Raw genomic sequence first — 20,349 nt, forward strand, 5'->3', positions numbered from 1 at the left:
TCCACCCCCATTTTAAGGATGAAATTATCATTACAGAAAACCAATAATGTATTAGTTGCACTGCTTTCAGTAGAAAGAGGGCAACAGAATGGGTCCAGATAATTGAAGTCTCTCATAATTTCCATATTATTTCTCTGGGCTGGGCTCATGGACCATTTCCATAATTTTTCATCTATTTCCTCTTTCTGTCCAGGTGGTCTGTAGTATACTCTGATGACAATATCACACCTGTTCCTACCTCAGTTTTTACCAAAAACTCACCATACTTTCCCCTTCTATTTCTCAATTTCTTCACAAGTTCATCTTATAACTATCCCCTTATGCCTATTATTTACTTTTTGAATAAGCTAAAGCCATATTCCAGACCTGACTCCATCCCACCAAGTTTCTATCTGAGACCATGGGTTTTATTGCAGGCTCCTTTCTTGAGTTTCCCTTCTGTGAATTCCTGAACTGTTGTATGCTGCATCTACTGTCTAGGGCATGTGTTTGGTAGGTACACATAGGCAGATTTCTTCCTTCCCTCCATTTTCTATTTAAAGCTTTTTTGATTAAATTCCCATAGTTACATATTAGTATATATTTTGTTTGTTTAGTTGTTTTTCAGCTATGTTGACTCTTCTTGACCCCTTTTGGGGTTTTCTTGGCAAAGATACTGGAGTATTCGCCATTTCCTTCTACATCTCATTTTACAGATGAGGAAACTGAGGCAAACAGGGTTGAGTGACTTTCGCAGGATCACACAGCTAATAAGTGTCTGAGGCTGGATTTGAACTCAGAAAGATGAGTCTTCCTGACTCCAGGCCCATGCTTTGTGCACTATGGCACCACCTAGCTGTCCATTATAGAAAGCTCATGTGGCCAAATGATCATATCAGAACTCCTGCATTTGGTAAGGTCTTTTCACTTTTGGTGGAGTTATCATTAGGTTCTCCTTAGGTATAGCTCTCTGCTAGCCTCTGAGCACCAGTGCCCTTATAAAATCCTCAGCTGTCTATTCCTGGTGTGTCCATTCTGTGCTCTCATTTGTTTCTTGTCTTCTAGTTAAATATATTATCTCCTACCTGTCCGATCTCTCCAATGTCATGTTCAATGGCATGTTCAATGGCAGAAAGGGGGTGATTAACACTACCTCTGGAAATTTCTAGAGCTTGACTACTTTGTTACTGAACTGAAAGCTCCCAAAATGACTTGCTATGTTATACATAACCCCACAGGACATGACTGGTTCTCTCTAACCAATAGAACAAATACAGGTTCTATTATGAGAAATCTCATCTGTAACAATAACAACATATTTCAAGTGTAGCATAATCCATTTCCATCCAATGATAAAAGTACTTCATTTCCCCAAAACTGATTAAGAACTTGTTCTTACGTCATTTACATCTTTGATTAATCCCATGGGGATGTCTAAGCTTTTTGTGCCAGGAATCCAAATTCTGCTCTTAAACATCATCTTAACCATCTATTCAGCCTGCAAATTTGCCTTTCTCTTCTGAAGTCCTTACTTTCAATCATCTGAAGTAATGAAAATGCTACTAATGCCCCTAAAATCTTCAGTTTCTTGCTCAGGACTTCATATTTCCTAGAAATGCTTTCTAGCATCTTTCTGTTTTCATTTGTACCTATGTAAACCACATGAAATGAGTACTAGGGATCCAGTCTGACAGGTGGAAGTAGAAAGGGTCTCCGTCAAAGCTTAGATATGTGGGCCAGGAACATGTCAGAGCTCCTCATTGTTATTACCAGGTCAATAAATAACTGCTTCAACAGAGCTACTAAATCCCTTCTTCTTCTGGTCCTTACTGGATGTGATTTCTCATAATAGAATCTGTGTTCAAATATGCATTGCTTGGATTACAAGTCATTGCTCCTTCAGAGGGGTCAGCTTCCCCACTCTAAGGGGAGAACCTCATACTTGTTCTTTACCTCTGAGTGTTCAGTAGGCTTCCTTCCCCTTCTTCCGTGTCACATTCTTCTATTTTCCAATCTCCTGCCATGGAATCACAGACTTAGAGCTGGAGGGGGCTTTATAAACATCTAGTTCTACCCCCTCATTTTGCAGATGAAGCAACTGAAAGTCATCGACATTAAATAACTTGTCCAAAGTCACCCTGCTAGTGTCAGAAGCAGGATTTGAACCCCACTTTTTCTGACTTCAAATCCAACACTCCATCCATTATACTACATTGTCTTTCAAGAAGGCAGGTTTTTGTTTTCTCCTTTAAATAATGACAAGATTCTTTCTGCCTCTTCAGAATTTTTTGTCATTTTTTGTTTTTACCTTGAAGCCCTTTTATTTTTTCAAAAAACTTTTTGAAAAGAGACCTTTTCCCAATCACCTAGAGGGTGGAGTGGTGCTCTTCTAATGCTTTCATCTTCTTCACTTTGTGCATATCCATATGTATAGCAGTTGCTTGACTGTAAAAAAAAAAATAGATACCATGCAGATATGGCCTAAGAAAAAAGTACTGGCCCTCCTTACTTGGTAGAAAACAATTCCTCTGTGTTAAGTCTTTGGTCATTTTTTTGGTAGTTCTTGTGGTTAACTTGCAAAATGAACTTCTTGCACAAACCACCTGTTGGCCACATTGGGCATCCCTGATCAAGGCGTGTGACTGTGTGGATGTGTGTGTGTACATGCCAATCTTCCTATATTTTCTTATAGAATGAGGCTACCTTGGCCATTAGCAGCTTCTTGCCAAAAGACCAGTGCAAACAAGAAATCCAAACTCTTCTTCCTGGCATGATGGTCCTCCATAATCTGGTCCCAACCTTCTATTTTAACATCATTGCCCACTAGCCTTACTTATACCCTGTATGCCAGTCAATTTGGTCGACTTGCCATCCTTCATGCATTCCTTACACTTATTCTCATGCTGTTCGTCTACCTGGAATGCTTTCTTCTGTCCTCTCTATTTTGTTCCAAATCCTACCCATCATTCAGGGCTCAACTTCAATGAATCCTTCCCAAATCATTCTACTTTCTAGTGATTTCTCCCTCCTCTAAATTCAGCCCTTAGTCTCTGTGCCGGATATTTATCACAAAGTAGCACATGATGAGATGCCATCTAATTTATTGTTACTTTCTATAGTTCTCTGGGCAGCTAGATGGGTCTGAAGTCAAGAAGACTCCTCTGCCAGAGTTCAAATCCAGACTCAGATACTTACTAGCTGTGTGACACTGGGCAAGTTACTTGACCCTATTTGCCTCACTTGCCTCATCTGTAAAATGAGCTGGAGAAGGAAATGGCAAACCACTCCAGTATCTTTGCCAAGAAAACCCCCAAAAGAGTTGGACACAATTAAAAAATGATTAAACAGAATTCTCTGTTTCCAATTGGGATCTCCCTGCTCAGTCTGTGAATTCCCCTAAGGCAAGACCTATATCTCATGATTTTCTGTCACTTACCCCTAGGCAAGCACAAAGAAAGGAGCAGAGCAGAGACAGAGAATATGCAATGAAGTTACATATTATATAAAATAATATAATAAATACAAAGTGTATTTTTACTTCTAACAAATAGTAACTCACCTAATCTATTTAATTCAATGTAATCGAACAAGCATCGATTGAATTATGACTGTATTACAAGTATGCTGTGCTAGGTTCTGGGAATGCAAGGATACAAATGAAATAGTCCCTGCTTTCTAGGAGCTTGTATCCAGTTGCTTCTCTTTGCTGGAGAATGAAGCCTTAAAAAACCTCCTGAAGTTAAATACACCACAAGACAATAGTGTGAGAGATAGCACAAGACTTCTTAGGGTAAATACCAAATGAGAGCTCTGACTGGCATTTCAAAAGGCAGAGCCTGGGGAGCTGGCCACAGTGCAAATGGGAGAGAATGGACACGGATTTCAGGCAATTCATCCCCACTGTTAGAAAAAACAATTGAGAGCCTTGTGTCCTACTGGACCATGAAACAAAAATGTGAACTCAGATTGATAGATTCATCACAAATAACGACATTAAAATAGTCAACTCTCCCAAAACCCCTGTACAGGAAGTTTCTGAAGCTCTCAGAGTCATCAGGGAAAAAGAGCCAGGTTGATGGCTAATGTGTGAATAGAGTGCTATCCTTATTCAGAGTTTTGTTATTGCTTCATCAATATTCAAATTTAATTTCAATTTAAGTACTGGGATTGAGCCCCAGGGTTTAACACTGTTAAATCCCTAAGCTCTCTTCCTAGCCCTGTCACTTCTTAAATTCTCATAGGCTCACAGCCTCCCACTATGATATCTGCAAGCCTAGAAGTTTGTTATTCACTTATTTATATTATGCCCTCGGTCCCCAAATCACAACCTGCAAACTTAAAGCCCTAGGCTGTTTAAAAAGCCCTGTCACTTCCTTAGGTATTCTCATCCTGACTCCCAGTCCCAAGACTATGAAATCTGTACATATGGTTCCTTGATTTGCTATTGAAAATTTAGATCCCTGAGCAATCAAAACTGATAAGTTAACTGAATTCTAGCCCAACAACTTTTGGGTACTAATGCTGTGTTTATTAACATTATGGCAATCCACCTACTTAGACCTCTGCTCTCCCTGTTGGTGCCATAGTAACCAAGACACCCCCATAGGGAATTTAAAAGGAAGGTTAAGTGGCTTCTGGGTCAACGACCAATAAAATTAGGGGCTGGACCAGGGATTTGCTGGGGCCAGCTCTTACCACTTTGTACCCCTTCCCTGATGATTGCCATACGCTGGCAGGACTGCACAAACTGACCCACAGGCTTACAGTAGAATACAACTGTCACTTCTCCTCCGTGTCATGGAAAACCAAAAGGCAGAAGCTTCTTTTAGCTAGGACAGCAGCACAGTAGCAATCTGTGTGGCAATAGTGATCAGTCAGAGAAATAATGAACAAAGGGAAGTGGGGCAGGGAGCCTACAAGGGTGTGGTTCTCCACTAGGCCTTTAGGAACTAGCTAGGGCCACTTCTGCCCTTCCAGAAGTCACTTGGAGCAGACTAAGGCTAGTCTAATGTACCTCTTCCCCACCCTAGCTTTTCCACTTCCTTTTTGTGTTTTTTTTCTTGTCACTTCTGATCATAAACTCCTTGAAGACAGGCACTGTCTTTCCCTTTTTTTTTTTTTTGCATTTGAGTCCCTAGCACTTAGCACAGTGCTTAACTTAAAAAGCCCAAGGTCGCCCACTGCATCTGAAGCCGTCTCCAGTCATTCTAATCTATATCTCACCACTGAACCCAGATGGCAGAGGAGAGAGTGAGGCTGGTGGCTTTGTGCAGCCCTGCCTCACTTAAATCCAATTCACTTGCGTGTCATGGCATCACTTTCCTGATGTTTTGGTCCTCTTTGAGAATGAAGCCCAAAGGAGGAGGAGGAGGGAGGAAGGAGGAGGAGGAGGAAGGAGGAAGAGGAGGAGGAAGGAGGAGGAGGGAAGAGGAGGAAGTGGGAGGAAGGAGGAGGAAGAAAAGGAAGGAGAAGAAGGAGGAAGGAAAGGAGGAGGAAGGAGGAGAAGGACGGAGGAAGAAGAAGGAGGAGGGAGGAGGAAGAAGGAGGAGGAGGAGGAAGGGAAGGAAGAAGGAGTAAGAGGAGGAGGAAGAAGAGGAAGAAGGAGGAGGAGGAGGAGGAGGAGAGAAGTAGTAGGCACTTAGTATGCCCTTATGAAGATGTTATTTCTCTTTCTCCCTCTGTTGATCCTAGCCCAAATGCTTTCCACCATGTTGTCTTCCTCTGGTTTCCTGGCTTTCTTCCTGTGAGCATATGTTCTTTACATGCAATTCTATTGTACCACCTCTTTCATGATTCTGTTCCTTTTGAATAAAGTATTCTTTTCTGTGGCTATAATCCAGTCACAAGTACTAAGAATTTCTCAATGTGCTGTCTCTCTCATTAGAATATGAGTGCTTCGAGAGCATGGACTGTCTTCCTTTTCTATTTGTATTTACAATTCTTAGCACATGGTAAGAGCTTAATACATGCTTTTTTGGTCAAGTCATCAAGGGTCAATAATACCTATGAGGTCCAGCTTATCTCCTTAGCTAACATCTCTAATTTATCTTGTTTGTTGCCCATGCCTTCTTTATTAGTTAGTAGGCATTTGAAGCCCTGAGAGCCTTTTCTCTCTCCCTGCATATTCTCTTTAAGAATTACTGGTCACACTTATCTATTATTAGCTCTCTTCAAGTATTGGACCTGTTACTTTCCCGTAGCTACTCCTGTGGAGAAGACAGCCATCCATACCAACTGGTGACAAACTACTATTGAAGCTACGTTGACCCAGTGACCCATTTTTCCCAGCCTTCCTTACCAGCCAGTGTTGAGGAAGGCTCTGTTGGGGAAGAAACATCAAGGCTGCAGCTTTTTGTATTGCCTGCTCTTTGTCGAATACCCCTATCTACAAACTGTCATGTTCTTACCACCTTGGGGAGGAACTGAAATGCAAGGATTCAAGCTCTTCTGCTGAAATGGACTTACCTGAATGGTCTTAAAATTACCTATAAAAGCTGGACCCACCTTGAAGCCATTGCTGATCTTCAGTGATCAGCCCATCAACATGTTGCTACCTTCACATACGTACAATAAACTCCTTTTAATTCTCTTTGACCTGAGTTTTGCCTCATCAATCAGAGTGAAAAGTCCAAATGAGGAATTTTCCTTTCATCACTACCACCTGTGGGGAAAGTCAAGTCAACCCAACTAAAAGTGTAAGGCTTCTGGCTTTGCCACTATAATCTAAGGACCACGAGACCTTTCCCTTTTTCCTCTGCTGCTGTTCTCTGGACAATGCCAACATATTTTACTGCCTTCTTGCCCTGAAACTTCCCTCAGAACTTCAGGCCTACTCACTTTGAAACATTCCTCCAGTCTGGCCCCATTGTTCATTGGTGAGTTCCTTCCAGGTCTTCTATTTTGAGGAGGGCTTCAAACCAGCCATCCTTCATTCCACTAGTTCTAAATCTCCAGCTTCACCACCGTGCCCTCCCCTACACATTTTCAGGTACCTTTTACCTGCTGTTTCACCCCATTATAATGTAAGCTCCTTAAGAGGAAGACTTTTTTCTTTTGTTTATATTTATATCCCCAGCACTTAGCAGAGTACTTGGAATATAATAAGCACTTAATAAATGCTAGCTGTCTGACTGCCTAACTGCCTTTCCATCTGATTTGCTGCCAAAAATGTCTAAGTACTTAAATACTTACTACTGTCTTCTTTTTTCAATTTGTATTTCCTATTCTTAGCACACTACCTTGTACATAGTAAGCATTTAATTAATGCTTTTCATTCATTTATCCATTGTTTGAAAATCATTTTTTCCTTTCTATTCCTGAGGCAATTCCTTTCTGACTTCCTTCCTCAATAAAGTCCCACTCTGCTGCACTAGATCTACTTGGTGGAAGATATTACTGACACTGTGTGAGGTATAGAATTCAGGAAGAATTTAGAATCCCAAGCTATCCTCAAAACTTTAGACAGCAGTGAGGAATCAGAAACTCAATTTTTCTCCTAGGGTTACTTTTTATTTTCCAAAATCCAAAGCTGAATTAAAAGTCTTGTTGTGTGGTGTATCACAATGGGATACCCCACTGGGTTGGGGGCCATGAAACTGGGGTTCAGGTTCTGTCTATAATGACAAGTGTATATGACCTTGGGTGAGTCAGTTAACCTTTATGAGTGTCATTTTTCCCACAAGTAAAATGAGAGTGTTGAGTAAATTGGATGGGATAATCTTTAAGGATCCACTAAGTTCTTAAGTTCCATAAAGTTAAAGAATCAATATAAAGACAGCACAGCATGATGTTTGGGTTCTTTCATTTCTTCCTTGTTGCCTTCGGCACCAGATGTTAGAATTCAGAGTCTGAAATGTAATACAGGAGCAAATTATAAGAAAATGGTAAAAATGAAACTTTAGTTTGGGGGTCATGTTTTGGTACAGAATCGTCATAAACATCTTTCCTACCATATTTTAATTTGCTGATTTTGTTTTCATGTGATGTTAAATTTGGATGATCTCAGAGGTCACATAGACTGATCTGTTCCTGAACAGAAACCCCCTCTATATCACTGACAAGTGGTCATCCAACCTCCCCTTGAAGACCTCTGCTTCCTAAGGTAACCCATTCTACTTTGGAATAGTTCTATGTTCTCTATCATATGAACAACCCTTCAGATCCTTTAGGATATCTGTCATGTGTACAACCTAGATCTAATGTTCTTCCAAACCCCTTCATTCCCCTCTGGGCTCACTCCTGACTTACTAGATTTCCTTCTTCACCATGACCCAGAAGACCATTCTGAACCTATGGCCCCTTACTCTGATGGATCAGTTCCTCCTGGAACCTACATTTTCAAGCAATTGTCCTGGTCAATCATGTCCACTCCTTCATCACTCTCTGAGCTCTACTCATGAATCTTTGGAATTCTTCCATCATGCTCCTGCTATGGAACCCCCTGCTGTTTCCCTTTTCAGCTTCCTTTTATGTATTATCTTACCCAACTAGAATATATGATCTTTGAGGGAAGGAATTTTTGCTTATATTTCTTTCTTTTTGCTTATATTTCTATACCCAGTGCCTGCCACATAGTAAGCACTTAATAAATGCTTGTTGGCTTGATTTCCTAACTTCAGATATTATATGACAAGGGAAAAGTACATAGGAACTATGACCTCCTTTGCTCTGGATGTTATACTTCTATTAATATAGACCAAGATCATATTTGCTATTTTGGCTACCATATCATGCTGTTGACTCATATTGAGCTTGCAGACCCCTGGATCTTTTTCCCATGAAATATTAACTAGATATATTTCCCACACGCTGAACTTATGCAGTTGATTTCTTTGAACCCAAGGGTAATGTTTTTACAACATCATCCCTATTTAACTTAATCTTATTGAATTTAACCTAGTGCTCTAACCAATTAAGATATTTGTGGATCTTGATTCTGCTAACATGTCCCACCTCCCCAATCAATCAATTGATAATCGTAATCAAGCACCTATGATGTGCCAAGCTCTAGACTGGGAAATGAAGCTACAAAAACAAAAGTGAGATACCCCTAAGGAGCTCAGCTTTCTACTGGAGAAGACAATATGTGAATGAATAAGTAGATCAAAAAATATTACTTTAGAAGAAATAGAAGGGAAATTGGGTAGAGGGCACTAGCAGCTGAAGAATTCAAGAAAGACTTCATGTTGAGTATTATTTGAGGCAAGTTTTGAAGAGAAAAAAGGATTTTTTTGGCTTTAGTATTTTATTTCTTTCCAATTACGTGTAAAAACAATTTTTAACATTGCTTTTTTTTATTTTGAGTTCCAAATTCTCTCCCTCCCCCTCACTGAGAAGGCAAGCAATTTGATATAGGTTATAAAGGTTGCATAGTAATACAAAAAATATTTCCATATTAGTCATGCTGTAAAAGAAAACACAGACTGAAAAAACAAAACAAAACAAGAAATATAAAGAAAGTTTTAAAAAATGCTTCAATCTGCATTCAGACTCCAACAGTTCTTTCTCTGGAGGTGGATAACATTTTTCATCACAAGTCCTTCTGAATTGCCTTAGATCGCTATACTCCTGAGAATAGCTCAGTCATTCACAATAGATCATCATACAATATTGCTGTTACTGTGTACAAAGTTCTCCTGGCTCTGCTCACTTCACTTTGCATCAGTTCATGTAAGTCTTTCCAGATTTTTCTGAAAGCATCCTGCTCATCATTTCATGTAGTACAATAGTATTCCATTACAATCATATGCCACAACTTGTTCAGCCATCCCCAAATTGATGGGCATTTCCTCAATTTCCAATTCTTTGCCTTCACAAAAAGAACTGCTATAAATGTTTTTGTACACGTAGATCCTTTTCCTTTTTAAAAACATCTCTTTCGATACAGATCTAGTAGTGGTGTTGTTGAGTAAAAGGGTATGCATGGTTTTATAGCCCTTTGGGCATAGTTTCCAATTGTCTTCCAAAATGGTTGGATCAGTTCACAACTCTACCAACAGTGAGTTAGTGTCCCAATTTTTCCATATCTCCTCCAGTATTTGTTATTTTCCTTTTCTGTCATGTTAGCCAAAATGATAGGTGTAAGGTGATACCTCAGACTTGTTTTAATTTGTATTTCTTTAATCAATAGTCATATGACTATGGATAGCTTTAATTCTTTCTTCTGAAAAATACCTGTTAATATCCTTTGACCATTTATCAATTGGAGAATGACTTATATTCTTATAAATTTGACTAGTTCTCTATATATTTGAGAAATGAGACCAGGTACTGTGCTGAGCACTGGAAATACAAATACAAGCAGAAAGAAAGACAGTCCCTACCCTCAAGGAGCCTACATACTAATGGGGAAGATGGTACATAAAAGAAAGCTGAATTGGGGGTGGGTCATGGTGGAGAAAGAATGGAGAAGCAGGAGCAAAATCCAAAAAGAAAGGAAGGCAGGGCTGGCCTGAGCACTTTCCTTAAAATGAAAATGTTTAATACAACTTCTTTCATCTTCCTCTTGCCTCAAACATAACCTTAAAAACAACTCATTCTGTCGCTGTTAGCATTCATTATCAGGTCACATCAGTAATGGGCCCTCCAGTTCTTGGCATTACATTTCATATGGGACCTTAACAAACTGGAGCATGTCCAGAAGAAGATGACTAGAACTATTGAGGGCACACTATGCCATATGTGGCAAATTTGAATGCTATAGAAATGTTTGTCCTGGAGAAGAACGTACTTAGGAGAGACATGATTGTGTTCTTCATGTATATAAAGGATTGTTGTATGGAAGAGAAGTTAGACTTTGTTTATCTTGGCACTGGATAATGGAACTAGAATCAATGAGGGGTAGTTATAGAAAGAGAATTCAGCTCAAAGCTTCCGAACAATGAAAGTCAACGTGTTGTTTTGGGAAGTAATGAGTTCTCCATCACTGGAGGTATTTAAATTGAAGCTCTATGACTACCAGTTGAGGAAGTTGCAGAGGGGATTTCTGTATTTGTAAGGGCTGAATCCTGAAACCCAACGCACTTGGGATTCTATGGTTCTATGAAGAGGTTAAGATGAAAGGTGATAGAACCAGGAGAGGAATGAGGGAAGGTAGAACACTTCCTTGCCACAGAGCTCAGGAGAATATCCTACAAAATCTACCTTAATCTTGGGAACTAGCTTACAAGTTGCTTGCTTATTAAATTCTGTGGGTGGCTTCTCAGCAATCAGAAGCAGGTGTTTATGTCTGTATGGTTCTGGTAAATTTAGAAATGCATGTTCAGTGGTTTCATTATCCTCTATTTCAGACCAAACAGGTTCCTTTCTCCTAGTGGGGGTAAAAGAACCAGGCATAGAAAAATTCTAGGTCCAGTGACATCTCATTATAGGCCTCAGTGAAACAAATCCAGTGCTTCTCATAAACATCTTCTCTAAAGGAGTCACTCTCGCAAGTCAGTGAACAGACACCACTCCCTTAGAGCCCCAGCGGGACTGCAAGCCTTGCTTGGCTGTCAGAATTATTTCCACGTACAAGAATCATTCAGAAACAAGACACGCAGCTGCCACTTAAGCACATTCACGTGGGGAAGAAAGCTGATCAGGACGCTATTTCAGTCCTTTCCACTTTGGGGCTGTCTGCTGCTTTGTCCAAGCACACATGGGATAGAGGATAGCAAGCTGGACTTGGAGTCAGGAAGACCTGAGTTCAAATCAGAAATTAGCTATATGTCATCCTGAGTAAGCTGTTTAATCTGTCTTAGCCTTGGTTCCTCCTCTATTTTTAAGGGGGGGAGGGAGAGAGATGAACTAGATATCCTCTAAAATAAATAAATTAAATGAATAAATGTTAAATTATTAAGCCACTTACTGTTTGCCAGGCAATATGCTTGGCACTGGGGATAGTTAAGGAGACGTAAATGAAATAGTCCCTGCCATCAAGGAGCTTGCATTCTATTGGGAGGATACAAAGTATATGTCGGATAAATACCAAGTGCGTAAAAAGTAATCAAGAGTTTTTTCAAGAGGGGGAGAAAAGTATTAAAAACAGACGGGACAGGCTGTTCTGGAATGGCAGAAGGCCCCTGAGCTGCATTTGGAAGGAAGCTATGCATTCAACAAGGTCAAAGTAAAGAGAAATTTTATCTAAACATGAGGGGATAGCCTATTCCAAAGCCCGGAGCCCAGAAATTTCCCTTGACAGAGGGAATAGCCAGCAGGTCAGTTTGACTAGAAAGGAGAGTGTAGGAAGGAGACTAATATGAAATAAAACTGGAAAAATCTCTTTTTCAGCTGGGTAGGAGCCAGATGGGCAGCGAGGTGGTGCAATGGATAGAACACATGGCATGAAGTCAGGAAGACTCATCTTCCTGAGTTCAAATCTGGCCTCAGATACTAACTAGCTGTGTGGCCCTGGGCAAGTCCCTTCACGCTGTTTGCCTCAATTTCTTCATCTGCAAAATGAGATGGAGAAAGAAATGGCAAACAACTCCAGTATCTTTAGCAAGGTTGTGAAGAGTCGGACACAACTAACAACAACAAACTGGAGGACCTTAAATGCCAAGTTATTTTTTTTTAATATTTTATCCTAGCTGTGATGAAGAGAAATAAGAATTATTCTCTCTTTTTTCTAGATGCCATCATATTCCTAAATAAGAGGTTCAGGTCCCCACCCCATCAAATTGTCAGTCAACAGACATTTATAAGCATCTACTATGTGCCAGGCAGTGTGCTAAGCACTGGAGTTACAAAGAAAGGCAAAAGATAGTCCCTGCTCTCAAGAAACTCATAGTCTAATGGGAGAAATGACATGCAAACATCTATATCCAAATATGATGTGTACAGGATAAATTAAACTATATACTGGATAAATTAAAGATAATCAACAGAGGGAAGATATTAGCATTAAAGGTGATCAGGAGAGGCCTCTAAAGAAAGTGGACCTTTAGCTGAGACTTGAAGGAAGTCAGGTACAAAACAAAAGATTTTCCATCATGATTTCATTTTTATTTAGTTAAATGGGCCTTCCTTCTGAAGGTATCTGTATTTATTCCCATTGCCTCCTCATTCAAACGTTCAAGAAATATTCATTAAGTGCCAACTTTGAACAGAGCACTATGCTAGGCCTCTGGGGGAAATATGAAATTTAGATAAGACACAATCCTGGTTCAAAGCATTCTGATTTGGTCCCTCCACTCCAGCTAAAGCTAATCTACTTTTGGACCCCAGCACTTCAAACTATGAACATGATTTCTTCAATTTCTCCTCCACTTGTGTTACTCCCCTCCCTTAAAATGGCTTCTTCCCTCCTCCCCACTAATCCCAGATCCTCATCACCCTTTCCCCTAATTATTCATAACTCAGCTCTTCCAGAATATCTGCCACAGTGAGCACATTTCTAGCAGCATCCCTACGTACTTACACATACACAAAGCTGGAGTTCTCCCTGCAGCTACAGTTCCAATTGTACTTTTTCCTTGAATGCATTCATTTGTGTGGTTTTTTTTTCAAACGACTTTTCTTTTCTTTCCTTATTATTTAAATTCATTTCAACAGTTTTTTGTGAAGTACCTACTCCTGATAAGTCATATTTTTATAACACTTCAAAGAGTCACAAAGCACTCTGTGTTCCCTCTCCTCTATTAGGCAGCACAATGAGAGAAATGCAAGGGGTAGAAGATAAAACCCTGTCTTCATAATCTAATTGGAAGAGCAAACTTGCATGCATAAAAACACAATTGAGCAGCATGACACAGGACATGATAATAGCAGGCAATGAATGTCAGAATCACTCTCAGGTCTGTGGTAGAGAGAGACCCTGATGATTATAAGCAACAAGATTTTAATTCAATAAAAAGAACCGGAAGGCAATATGGTGTCAGTGAATAGAGGGCTAGTCTTGGAGCCAGAAAGACCAGAGTTCAAGTTCTACCCCTGATCCATAGTAGCTGTATGAATATGGGCAAGTCACTTAACCCCTCAAGTTTCAGAACAGTTGCTTATCTGCATCAATAAAGGTAGTTTCCATACCAATCTAACTCCCCACACCAGTGGAATCCCAAGTCTGAGTTATAACCTCAGGGTAGACTGCTTTGCGAAGCAGAACATTTCTGTTGCTGGATGTGTTCCCAATAGTATCTATGCCACTACTTGGCAATGAGGATGCCAAAGAGATTCCTACATCAAGTGAGAGCTTGGGCTGGATAAATTCTTAAGTCCCCTTCCAAATTAACATTCTCTGATTCTAAATGAAAAATGAAGGAGATCCTCTTGAGTCAGCAGATGAGTGTGGAGTTATGGAAGAAGTAAGACTTGGGTTTGCCAGAGATTCAGGGCAAAAAAGGAGCCCAGAGGCCAAATAACCAAATCCATACATGACTGAGAATCCCCTCTATGATAACCCCAACAAGTAGACATTCAGCTTTTGATTGAAGTTCTACAATGATGAGGAATTCACCAACTTTTAAGACTTCTCCTTTGGACAATTAATTCAAAACAGTACAGAACTTCAGTACTCTGAATTGGCCATCCAGAGCCCTAGGTTCTATGTCCAGCCTCACCAGGTGAATCACAGCACCTAGGATGAAAAAAAAAAAAACTCTGATGCTACACAGAATGTATACAATGAGCTTTGAAGCCAGCTCTCATGAATTGAAATAGAAAGTGCTACATTGCAGTGACCTAAGAAAAATTTAGAGAATGATATGATCTGATTACTTGGCATAAGAAAGATGTCATGGGCAGATTAGGGTAGGTCAGACAAAAAATAGGCTAAAAATAAGTTACAAGAAAATTGTTATCAAATCTCCTTATTTTCTATCCCTTTCTTATTGAACTTCCTTACATGTTACCACCTTATCAGGTCTTTTTCTCTTCATTGTTCCGACATGGATGAGAAATTCATGAGTGGGCAATGAGATGACGTGATGCAGGAATATCCCAGCGTCGTGGGACAGCCTAGATTTTTTCCCTGACAAAGAAAGAAAGCATGCAAAGTAAATTGCCTAAAATGCGTATATTTGTTGAGCTCACTATACTTATTATATTTTTTATACTTATACTTCCTTCCATTCAATTGTAAGTTCCTTGAGGGCAGGGACTGTCTTTTGTCTCTTTTTATATTTCCAGCACTTAGTACAGTGCCTGAAACATAGGAGGCACTTAATAAATGTTTATTGAATGAATAAATGAACTTAAGAGCATTCAAGTGGTAACAGCATAGTCACTCTCTAGCGCTCCATTCCTGATTGGGGAGGGAGGGGATTTGTATTAACTAGCCACATATTTCAATTGAAACAGAGACTATCAGCAGGCATGAGACTGATCTCTCGAGTGACCCACACAGCCAAAATGACTCCCTCCCTTTTATATCATAGAGCAAAGGACTTCTTCACAAGAAGAACCTAGAGTCCTTATCAGTCAGCTTCCTAAAAGGCATTTGTCATCAGAGATCCTTGCAGAAGGATCAGAGTTGTGTGATCTACACAATTTAAGGCAGTTCCATAGCCAGCTACACCAAACCAATCAACGCTCCCCATTTCACCTTCTGCTATTATGGCACATGTCCCTAGGCCAAGTCCAGTCCCTTCATGCTACAACCCAAATAAAACATGGCCCAAGTTTCAAAGGCTAAAAGACGGGCAAAATAAGCACCTGGTCTTAAAACCATTGAGATCACATTTTTAGCCTAGAAAGTAAATGAAGAATTATGTCATGGATCATTTATTCAGGAGACTTACATGGTTCCTTTCCTTTGAAAAAATACTCAGAACACCGAGGACTCCTAATCAATGGATATCTCCTCTAGGCTTTAGGACTCTACAATCCAGTATCTTGTTGGTACTGGAAAACACACTTATGTGGAATTCAACACTCCTTCCCCTATAATACAGCCACTTCTTCTCTAGACTATAGCCACAAAGACCAAAAGTGTAGAACAGGCTCAGGTCTACCTAACCCTAGCAGGAATCTAGGACTATGAACTTTAAGCATTTGAAATGACCTTGGATACTATATACCCCATTACCCTCATTTTATAGCTAAGATGTGATAAAGATAAAATGAGGCCCAGAAAGAGTAACCAAAAGCCTAGTGATATGCAACTAATAAGGTAAAGGTTAGAACTCATCCTAGAGCTCTTTCCTATATATTACATTGCTTCTCTTATGTTAATGTGGAGAAAATTATTCTGGGCTACTCAGGGCAGTTGACCACACATAGGAAAAAGGAAGATTTTCCATCATGTCTACTCTGCCATTAGTACCAGCACCATAGCCAAAAGAACCAACACACCACGGAGGTTACAGCCATGTCTACTGTCACCAGAGTTACCTGGTCCACTCTGTCTGTGATGTTTATGGGAAGGGAGAGAAGGGCATTTTCCAGCAAAGAAAAGTTGATGCTTTTCAGATGAAAGCAGCAAGCTGAATCAGCACCATCACAGAGGATAGCAACAAGCCAGTTGAGGTGGGCGCTAGGCCGACCTGCTTTTGCATCACTATTAAAGGACAACTGGAGCTGGTTTTGATGAGCAGTTGAGGAAGAAAAGGATCATAGATCTAAAGCTAGAAGAGATCTCAGAAGCCCTCTAGTCCTCATTCTATAGATAAGGAAACAGCAGCCCAGGGAAGTTAAGTAAATTACACAGGTAGCACACAGGTAGCGAGAAATCAGAGGAGGGGTTTGAACCCAGGTTGTCCAACTAGACGTGTTCACAATAGTATCTATGCCACTACTTGGCAATGAGGATGCCAAAGAGATTCCTACATTAAGTGAGGGCTGGGCTAGATAAATTCTTAAGTCCCCTTCCAAATTAACATTCTCTGATTCTAAATGAAAAATGAAGGAGATCCTCTTGAGTCAACAGATGAGTGTAGAGTTATGGAAGAAGTAGGACTTGGGTTTGCCAGAGATTCAGGATAAAGAAGGACCCCAGAAGCCAAATAACCAAATCCATATATGACTGAGAATCCCCTCTATGATAACTACAACAAGTAGACATTCAGCTTTTGATTGATTGCCTGTCCAAGTCAGGGGGGTTTTTTTCTACACATAGTGAGTTGCAACAGAATGGCTGTTGTTAGGGAGATTTGGGGTAGATTTGAGAGTCAACACAACATAGTGGAAAGAGTACTGGCAATGTAATGGCCTATAACCTGGGATTTAAACTCTAACTTCTTGTGACATCAGCAACTGTGTGACCATAGGAAAGTTACTAATGTCTCTCAACTTGTTTTTTCTCATCTTAAATAGAGATGATATGTCCATAGTACCTCTCTCACAGGGTTGCAGTGAGAATTAAGTGAGATGACATGTGTAGAGCTTTCTTTGAAGGACTATATGAAGGTCAGCTTTTACTGTTGCAGTTATTATTATTTGGTTTCTTACAAAGAGCAGTTCAGACCCAGGAGGGGCTTTGAGATTCATTAAGGGCATAGCTGCATTGCTGGGATTCACAGAAATTTTCCCTTGAGTATACTAACCTTTGGCAAGGAAACCAGAGGAGTCATAGGTATGTGTGCATGTTTCCCCCTCCCATGAGGGTCTCCCATACTGGGGGCTATTCTTGATACCTCCTCACTGACTGGAAATCAATCTTACAGTATAAACAAATGTGTGATAGTAAGTCCTTCTTGAAAAATCTTCCTCTGTAGCTCTGATGCAGCAGCTGTCTGAGAATCTGCACATCCAACCTGAGTGATGTTGACATGCCCAGACACAGTATTTAGTCTGGTTCTAGTCAATATTTTTTTTATAAATTACTTTGAGGAATGCATAGATGGCACACTGATTAAATGCCAAAATGATACAAAGGTAGGAGGGATAATTATCATCTTATATCATAATCTGGAACAATGGAACAAATCTAATAAGATTCAATTAAATTCAACAAACGTTTTTAAGCACCTACTCTGTGCCAGGAATGTACTATGTTCTGAGAATACAAAAACAGAAATAAAACAGTACCTGCGTGAAAGGGGTGGAGGAAAGCAGTCTGTATGCAGGTAAATGAACATAAAATATACACGATGTAGAGGGCTGGCTTTGGGGAGTTGGAGGGTTTAGGCCAGCCCAGGTCTTACCTGTAGATTGTACTAAGCCTGACAGCTGTGAAACTCAGGATGTCGGCTCACCACCCCCCTGTTCCATCTCTTGAGAACAGGATGCAGGGAGGGAGGAAACGGATGGGGTTCAGGACAGGATGCAGGAAAGAATGTAACAGACAAGGAACAAGGAAGTAAGGAAATCACTTAATTAGATTTGTACTTTTCATGAATAATAATGTTACTGTTGCTTGATCCAGTACTATATAAGCCTGAGCCCTCAGATCAATAAACAGAGTTTGTTCTTCACTGCTGTCACCTGGCCCGTGATTCTTTCTCTCTTCACACTCTGCTGGCATCAGACCACAGCCGGGGACGCAGGCGCTCCCGGCAATACAAAATAAATACAAACTAATTTAGGAGGGAGACAATTAATAACTGTTGTGATCAGTGAAGGCTTCATGGAGGTGGCATTTGGTTTGAGTTTTGAATGGAGCTAGGAAATTCAGGATTAATGTGGCCTAACCTTATATTAGAAGCAGCATGGTATGATAGACAGAGAGCCGACCTTGAAGCCCTAATAAAAGAGGCTTAACTCTCACCTCTGATACCTAGTGCCTGGGCAAGGCATTTAAATTCACAGTGTTCTAGGCCAGTAGGGTGAAACTCAAATATAAATGGATCTGTGCTTCATACTGACTGGAAAGTCACAAATTAACATTATTTGTGTTCTATTATGTTTTTATTTAGTTTGTTAAACATTTCCCAATTCCATTTTAATCTGGTTTAGGACTCACAAATTTGACGCTTTTTTCTAGTAATTCTCTAAGACTCTAAGATGCTGATATTGACTTGCGTTTGCAGAAGGAGTTGCCTCATCTTTGTTGTTCAGTCATTTAAGTCAGGTCTGACTCTTTGTGACCCCATCTGGGGTTTTCTTGGCAGAGATACTAGAGTACTTTGCCATTTCCTTTCTCCAGTTCATTTTATAGGGGTTAAGTGACTTGCCCAAAGTCACATAGTTAGAACATTTTGAAACTGGATTTGAACTCAGGTCTTCCCGATTCCAGATCTAACACTCTATCCACTTTGCCACTTAGTTGCTCCTCATCTAGGGTTTCCCTATACTAATAAAACCACAGGTTCTAGTCCTTATCCCTTATCTCAATTCAGATCAAGAAATATGTTTTAAGCGCCTACTATGAGCAGACTAGCACTTGGGGTTAAAAATCAAAAGCACAAGTATAATATGGAGGAGACGTAGCATAATAGTAATTCATTTGAAAAAGACAGAGATTAACGGACTATAAGCTCAGCATGAGTTAATAGTGTGAAAAAATGGTAGTCAAAAATTCTAATGGTGTCTTTTTTAGTCTGAAGTCATTATTCACTGGCATAGGAAAGTCCTAATGAGGAAATACCCTCTGCCAATGCAGCCCAGCAGCTATGCAATTTATAGGTTGAGAGTCTTCTAGGAGCAATGAGAAGTTAAGTGACTCGGGCACAGTCACACAGCCAGCCAGCAAGTGTCAGAAGCAGAATTCAAAACCATATCTCCCTGAGTCTAAGCCTAGATCACTCTCCATTGCCTCTAATGTAAGTTAAGGCTGTATTCATAGAAAAAATGACCAAAACAAAGGGAGAGATAGTCCCACTTTACTCTGCACTGGCCATACTACATCTGGAATATTCTCCCCAATTCTGGGCACTATATACTAGGAAAGTCATTAACAAGCTAAAGAGAAAAAACTAGACAATAAGGGATGATGAGGGAACTCGGAGTCATCAGATCCAGGGACTGGTTGAAAGTAGAGGGGAGTAAGCCTGGAGAAGAGAGCACTTGTGGGGAAGACATGAGAGCTGTCTTTGGATTTAAGGGGCTGTCGTGTGTAAGGTTCATATTGATGTTGCCTGGCCTCAATGGGTAAAACTAGGAACAATGGGTGGAAAGGATGGGGAGCAAGATTTCAGCTCACTATAAGAATTTCCTAACCATTAGAACTGAGCCAAAGCAGAATAGGAGACCTTGTGGGCAGAAAGTAGTGAGATCCCCGCCCCCCATCAGTGCAGGCATTCAAGGAATGATTTAGTTATTAGAAATGTTTTAGAAAGGATTCATGTTTCAAGTGAGAGTTGGATTACACTAGTGCCGATGTTCCTTCCAACCCTCAAGTTTTCTAATCCTTTTAACACATCTTGTATCTAGAGAACGATCACGATTAGTTTACAAGAGAGCCTGGCTTGAGACATTACAAAGCTATGAAGTCAGAACAGGCTGATTAGGAACGGCCTGAGAGGAGTAGGTCAGAGGCAGGGGTGTTCTGGAACCAACTCAACAGCATGAGGAAAG

The sequence above is a fragment of the Phascolarctos cinereus genome, unplaced genomic scaffold (assembly GCF_003287225.1).
Source record: "Phascolarctos cinereus isolate Bilbo 61053 unplaced genomic scaffold, phaCin_HiC Scaffold_5;HRSCAF=322, whole genome shotgun sequence".
Taxonomy (NCBI): Eukaryota; Metazoa; Chordata; class Mammalia; order Diprotodontia; family Phascolarctidae; genus Phascolarctos; species Phascolarctos cinereus.